We start from the raw sequence: 7,919 nt of genomic DNA on the forward strand, positions 1-7,919 counted from the left end.
CCACTTACGCAGTAAGGAGGCAAGAAGAAAAACGAACATCACCTGGAAAGGACGCAATCTAAATCACTGTTTCTACCCTGAACACCTGGGGCTGGAGATGAATGGTGTCTATGCAACACTTTTATATTACTGTCTATATGTCCTACCGAATGTCTTTCTCTGTCCAAATGTGTACCGAAAGCGCTCTTATTTTGACTGTACCTATGACGTAAAGGGCGTCAAAGGGACAGTTAATGAACCTGCTCGATGAAGTGGAGATTTATGTGCACAGAAAACAACAACCAGAATTACTGCTGAATGAAAAGAACGAGTTTAACCTGAATGCTTACTTTGGTATATTCAGATACCTGCTAGTTTGAGTAGCGTGGCGCGCCCCAGCGGATTGGCGTGTGCCTGCCGCCGGCAACGAGGAGACTGGGCCGTCCTCCGTTAGCTCAGCCACACGAAAACGAGGAAGTCATGCAGAGAAACCATGACATATTCGCCATCAAGACCGCACTCTAATATAATTTCGATTATAGATATTCTATTTTTAATTAAGGGTCACTACTTTATTAACTGTATTATGATAACATTCACTGTTAACTGATCTCTTAGGATAGAAGATTTTGTGATTTTTTATTTTTATACTTTTTATACTGGCATTCATTAAAGGTTGTATGTTACCTAACCATGCCAAGGGCTGTATTGTACAGTATTTGTGCTTTTTATGGATTTCAAGTATGAGTCCAATTTCGCATATAGTATATCAGCATATGTTTTTTATGTCAGACGCTCATTTAGCCAAAGGAAAATTTTTTAACTAAAGACACTGCATACTGCATTTTAATCTTTATATTGGCGACACTGGTTTACTATGTACTCTAGCTAAGGTGCCCTCTACTGGCATTAAGTTCTTGTATAAATACCTGACGCAATCTGAGTATTATCAGCACATACCATGTACTCACATGTTTTAACTTGACGATGATTTTTATCAGAATATTTTAACGCTATGTATGGCTGCTATACATGGCTATAAATATTTTATATTTTTATATTGAATGCATCACTAATATTTGTATAAATTTAGTCTTAACTATTTGAACCTGGTCGCTTATACAATATTTATATTTACAACATATCTGAAGATGGCGGTAAGCCGAAACAGGTAATAAAGTGTAAAGAAACCTGTGTGATCAAAATGGACTTGTGAAAATAAAAGTGCCAAAAATAAAATGATTGCGGACTCATTTACAGACTTCAGGTCTTCAATTGATAAATCGAAAGTATCTATTTTCGGATCTCACACGACTGACGTACAGAAAAAGCTTCCATCTCACAGCAGCACCAATCCTAAGTTTAAAAGAAGTCCGGCGAGCTGAGCTGCGGAGAACAAAGTCTCCTGGAGGATAATCAACAGCAAAAGAGAAGCTATCGTCAAGCTGCCATCTCCAATACGGGACACGGAAGACACTTAATCGGTTGTGCATTGGGGTGACAAGGTGCAAGCCTGATTTGAAGCGGGAAGAAACGATGGTGAATTTTGTGAGTGTAGGGTAAGGCAGGACTGTGAACAGTTAACGCGCCGCAATAGTCTGAGCGAACCCTGTGATGCGAAAGACTTGTTGCCAGTGAATGACCTTGTCATTCAGGTTGTACAACAATGGATTCATAATGTGTATTGTAGCTGAGATACATTATTACCGCGAGTGGTAGCGAGCGAACAGCTGTTGGGAGTATTTGGACACAGCCTGGTGTGGTGAGAAGCCGCTCGTCGCGTCAAGAGAGGTCGCTGTCTGCCCTGACCGTGCTAGTAGCGCCGGAGAAGATTTTGGTAATAATTGAGGGTTTTCGGTAATTTGCCTTTTTGCTATACGCAGTTGTTGCTTGCTTGCGCACTGGAGGCATCCCAGATTTGCGTATGCATACGTTGAGAGTTATAATCGTATGTTTGTTGTGACCAGATACGTGATTATTGATTATAAACACTGTGGAATAATTGAAGTTTTCAAAATTATCAAGCAAACGAAAGGTCTGAGTAAAGTTGGTCAATGTATGAATATTCATTTTGAAAATATAGTATATTAAAAGTTTTTATTGGTTGCTTTCATTTTTACGCAGCTTAAAGCTTCTTGACCAAACCCCTCTTGATCATTCAGTTTCTATATATATATATATATATATATATATATATATATATATATATATATATATATATATATATATAAACAGGAGTAGTTGCATCTGAAGCTGTAACCATGCATTGCACTCTGCGTGGATTGCGATATTTTTTTAAAAATTATTTTAGCACGATGCTGATTACGCAGTTGTAGCGCCAAGACGAGGTAAGGTGTCTGTTGTGTACAGGAGCTTTGCAATGTAATTGTTAGGCGACGTTAGAGAATTTATAAAAATTCGCAGTCAGATGCTACAGAATTGATTTTTCATGATTTGGAGGAAGAGTAATTAATTTCCGTTTTTGATCTCTGTCAAAATATTGACATGTCCGATAGTAGGAGGTTCCAGGAAGTGTTTGAATACTGACATGTCGGGATAAGGGTCTTCATAATACAAGTTATACGGCTACATATCAGATTTTATGATAAAGATAACAGAGTTTCACTAGATACCCTTGTAATTTTTAGAGAAAAGTATAGATAAGTATAATACTGTCAGAGATCAGGCTTTACACATTTCGGTACGTCTTTCACCAGGCTACTAAATATTATAGTTTTTGATAGTTAAAACTAACAACTTTCAGCAGTACAGATAAACTTCAAAAAAATTGTAGGCTATATCTCAATAAATTAAATTTGCAAGTAGGCATGAAGAAAATAATACGAATCACTCGTGGAAGCGTCTGATGAGTTTTTGCAATTAGGCCAACTGAAAATAGTTCATGGATGGATAGATATTGCTGTGGCTGTTTTTGTAAAATAGAAAGGACATTCAAGCCTAACGAGTTTGCTAAGTTTTCCATCAATTCGTATCAACCGTTCTGGCTTGCGGCAGTGAGACATAAGATGTTAAAACCTATGAATTAAATTTCTCAGAAATTATTAGGAGACGCGGGAAAACAAGAAAATGGATCAGCGAACTGTCGTGGAGACGTGACGACGATCGTAAGGAAAATGGAATGAACATGTGAACAGGCGAATGGATGGCCGATGGACCACGAGAGTTCTTTGCTGGATTCCAAGAGAGAGAGAAAAACTGAGACAATGAAGTAATGTAAGATAAACAGGTAGGCTATATAATATGTAGAAGCAACATGATGCGTCGAGATGATACCCAGCAGTGTTTGTCAAATGGCTAAAGATGTTGGCACTTCTCCATATACTTCACAGTAAACTGTGGAGCATATATGAGAAGTATATGAATAAACGTAGAACACTGTGAGGCAAGCCACAGCTGTGACTAGCTTGTGTTAACATGTTAGGGGATTGCATACAGTGCCAAGAAGATTTATAAATTCGTCTGTAATGCGGAAGATAAATGTTAGCAATCATTGGAGGTGGTTTAATTAGAGCAGGTACACGATTACGAAATGCACACATATGCTACTGGAAGCCATGACGGAGAAAATATCTCTGAGTGGGTAAATGAACGCAAGGGACGAGAGATCAGATTTGTGTAACCTAAGATCATCACTCCCTCTCTCGGAAAAAAAGGTAGGACTGCGGTGAGGTATTTCCACACCAGTTTAGAATGATACAATGCGCCTCATTCCACCATTTTGTATGCAACTTTAGCTTTACATCAGTCTTCCTGTGGCTCGGGGTGACTGATGGAAAAGCAAAGGTTATGTTAGCACATACCGGATGAGTTACATTAGGGAACAGGGCAGTGATGTCGTAGAGCGAGAATGCTATGTAATTGCGACTTGGTTACAATGGCACGTATACGATCCTGCTGAGAAACGGCAGTGTGCTCGGTGGTAGAGTTGGTAGAAGTGATCCTGCAGGTGCATGTTGTGTTCGACCTATGGCTGGGCTGCCTCTGTCTTCAGAAGGAGTGTGCTACGTGGTTATGATCTTTACTACATAGCCTTTCCCGAACACAATACTGTGGAGACCAAGACATGTGCGAGACTCATAGCTTTGCAGGATACTAACGGCTTACGCCAAAATAGCAGTTTGGCTTCACCTAGAGTTGAGGAAATAGAGGATCTACTAGATGGCATTCGGCGTGGGTTTATGCATGCTAACAGAGTAGAAATGTAGTTCTATCGCTATGCTTGTTACAGAGAGCAATACTTTTAAAACGCATAGACATTTTCATAAGAGTTCTTGATTCATGATAGCAAGTGGTGCAAGATATTTGAAAACCTCAGGAAAATAGGTATACGCTATAGGTTAAAATGACATGTACGAGAACAAGAGGGAGCAATAAGAATGGAATATTAAGAGACATGTTCTCGGATTAAAATGAATACAGTCTTTCTCCTCTACTTTTCGACCTGAACATCGAGGAAGCAATGACGGAAATAAAAAGAGAGGCTCACGTCTGGAATTAAAAATGCAGGTTGAAAGAATATAAATGATAAGAATGGCTGACATGTCTACCCTCTGTGAAAATGAGGAGGCCGGCCGGTGAGGCCGTGCTGTTCAAGGGCTTCAGTTTGGAACCGCGTGACTACTACGGTCGCAGGTTCGAGTCTTGCCTGGGGCATGCATGTGTGTGATGTCCTTAGGTTAGTTAGGTTTAAGTAGTTCTAAGTTCTAGGGGACTGATGACCTCAGATGTTGAATCCCATAGTGCTTAGAGCCATTTGAACCATTTTTCAAAATGAGGAGGAATTACGGAACCTGTTAAGTTGAATGAACAGTCTGCTGAGAACAGATTACGGACTGAGAGCATACGAAAGAAAGAAAGGTAGAGGTATTGAGAAATAGCAGAAATGAGATTAATCATCATCATCATCATCATCATCATCATCATCATCATCATTTAAGACTGATTATGCCTTTCAGCGTTCAGTCTGGAGCATAGCCCCCCTTATACAGTTCCTCCATGATCCCCTACTCAGTGCTAACATTGGTGCCTCTTCTGATGTTAAACCTATTACTTCAAAATCATTCTTAATCGAATCCAGGTACCTTCTCCTCGGTCTGCCCCAACTCCTCCTACCCTCTACTGCTGAATCCATGAGTCTCTTGGGTAACCTTGCTTCTCCCATGCGCGTAACATGACCCCACCATCTAAGCCTGTTCGCCCTGACTGCTACATCTATAGAGTTCATTCCCAGTTTTTCTTTGATTTCCTCATTGTGGACACCCTCCTGCCATTGTTCCCATCTACTAGTACCTGCAATCATCCTAGCTACTTTCATATCCGTAACCTCAACCTTGTTGATAAGGTAACCTGAATCCACCCAGCTTTCGCTCCCATACAACAAAGTTGGTCGAAAGATTGAACGGTGCACAGATAACTTAGTCTTGGTACTGTCTTCCTTCTTGCAGAAGGGAGTAGATCGTAGCTGAGCGCTCACTGCATTAGCTTTGCTACACCTCGCTTCCAGTTCTTTCACTATGTTGCCATTCTGCGAGAATATGCATCCTAAGTACTTGAAACCGTCCACCTGTTCTAACTTTGTTCCTCCTATTTGGCATTCAATCCGTTTATATTTCTTTCCCACTGACATTACTTTCGTTTTGGAGATGCAAATCTTCATACCATAGTCCTTACATTTCTGATCTAGCTCTGAAATATTACTTTGCAAACTTTCAATCGAATCTGCCATCACAACTAAGTCATCCGCATATGCAAGACTGCTTATTTTGTGTTCACATATCTTAATCTCACCCAGCCAGTCTATTGTTTTCAACATATGATCCATAAATAATATGAACAACAGTGGAGACAGGTTGCAGCCTTGTCTTACCCCTGAAACTACTCTGAACCATTAACTCAATTTACCGTCAACTCTAACTGCTGCCTGACTATCCATGTAAAGACCTTTAATTGCTTGCAAAAGTTTGCCTCCTATTCCATAATCTCGTAGAACAGACAATAACTTCCTCCTAGGAACCCGGTCATATGCCTTTTCTAGATCTATAAAGCATCGATACAATTCCCTGTTCCACTCATAACACTTCTCCATTATTTGCCATAAGCTAAAGATCTGGTCCTAACAACCTCTAAGAGGCCTAAACCCACACTGATTTTCATCCAATTGGTCCTCAACTAATACTCGCACTTTCCTTACAATAATACCTGAGAAGATTTTACCCACAACGCTGATTAAAGAGATACCTCTGTAGTTGTTACAATCTTTTCTGTTTCCATGTTTAAAGATTGGTGTGATTACTGCTTTTGTCCAGTCTGATGGAACCTGTCCCGACTCCCAGGCCATTTAAATTATCCTGTGTAGCGATTTAAGACCTGACATTCCACTGTATTTGATGAGTTCCGACTTAATTTCATCCACCCCAGCCGCTTTATTGCACTGCAATCTATTGACCATTTTTTCCACTTCCTCAAATGTGATCCTATTTCCATCATCATTCCTATCCCATTCTACCTCGAAATCTGAAACATTACTGATCGCATTTTCACCTACATTGAGCAACTCTTCAAAATAATCCCTCCATCTGCCCAAGGCATCCACAGGATTCACCAGCAGTTTTCCTGACCTGTCCAAAATACTTGTCATTTCCTTCTTACCTCCCTTTCGAAGACTGCTAATTACACTCCAGAATTGTTTTCCAGCAGCTTGACCAATAGTCTCCAACCTGTTTCCAAAGTCTTCCCACGATTTCTTCTTGGATGCTGCAATTATGTGTTTGGCTTTGTTTCTTTCTTCAACATAACTTTCTCTGTCTACCTGGGTTCTGGTATGTAGCCATTTTTGATACGCCTTCTTTTTCCTTTTACAGGCTGCCTTGACTGTATCATTCCACCAAGCTGTTTGCTTCGTCCTACTTTTACACACTACTGTTCCAAGACATTCTTTAGCCACTTCTAGTACTGTCTCCCTGTACCTTGTCCATTCCTTTTCCAATGACTGTAATTGACTACATTCAACTAACTGGTACCTTTATGAGATCGCTGTTATGTACTTGTGCCTGATTTCCTTATCATGAAGTTTCTCCACTCTTATCCTCCTACATATGGACCTGACCTCCTGCACTTTCGGCCTCACAATCCCAATTTCACTGCAGATTAAATAATGATCAGTGTCATCAAAGAATCCCCTGAATACACGTGTGTCCCTCACAGCCTTCCTGAATTCCTGATCTGTTATTATATAGTCAATGACAGATCTGGTTCCCCTGCCTTCCCAAGTATAACGGTGAATGTTCTTATGTTTAAAAAAGGAGTTTGCCCATACTGGCACAGAAATCAAAGAGTTGTTTCCCGTTCCTGTTGGCCTCCATATCCTCTCCAAATTTACCCATAACCTTTTCATACCCTTCTGTTCGATTTCCAATCCTGGCGCTAAAATCACCCATGAGCAGAACACTGTCCTTGTCCTTTACTCTAACAACTACATCACTGAGTGCCTCATAAAAACTATCCATCTTATCTTGATCTGTCCATTCACAATGCGAATATACTGACACAATCCTAATTTTCTTGCTAGACACTGTCAAATCTATCCACATCAGTCGTTCGTTTACATACCTTATTGCAACTACGCTGGGTTCCATTTCTTTCCTGATGTAAAGCCCTACACCCCATTGTGCTATTCCTGCTTTGACTCCTGACAGGTAGACCTTGTATTCTCCCACTTCCTCTTCATTCTCACCCTTACCCGAATGTCACTAACAGCTAAATTGTCCAGCCCCATCTTACTTGCAGCCTCAGCCAGCTCTACCTTCTTCCCAGAGTAGCCCCCATTGATATTAATAGCTCCCCACTCATTACCATTCGTTTTCCGAATCGTATCTTAGGAGTCCCTGGTTTGTCAGTTAGAGGTGGGACTCCGTCACCTC

This window comes from Schistocerca cancellata, chromosome 5, assembly GCF_023864275.1.
Source record: "Schistocerca cancellata isolate TAMUIC-IGC-003103 chromosome 5, iqSchCanc2.1, whole genome shotgun sequence".
Classification (NCBI taxonomy): Eukaryota; Metazoa; Arthropoda; class Insecta; order Orthoptera; family Acrididae; genus Schistocerca; species Schistocerca cancellata.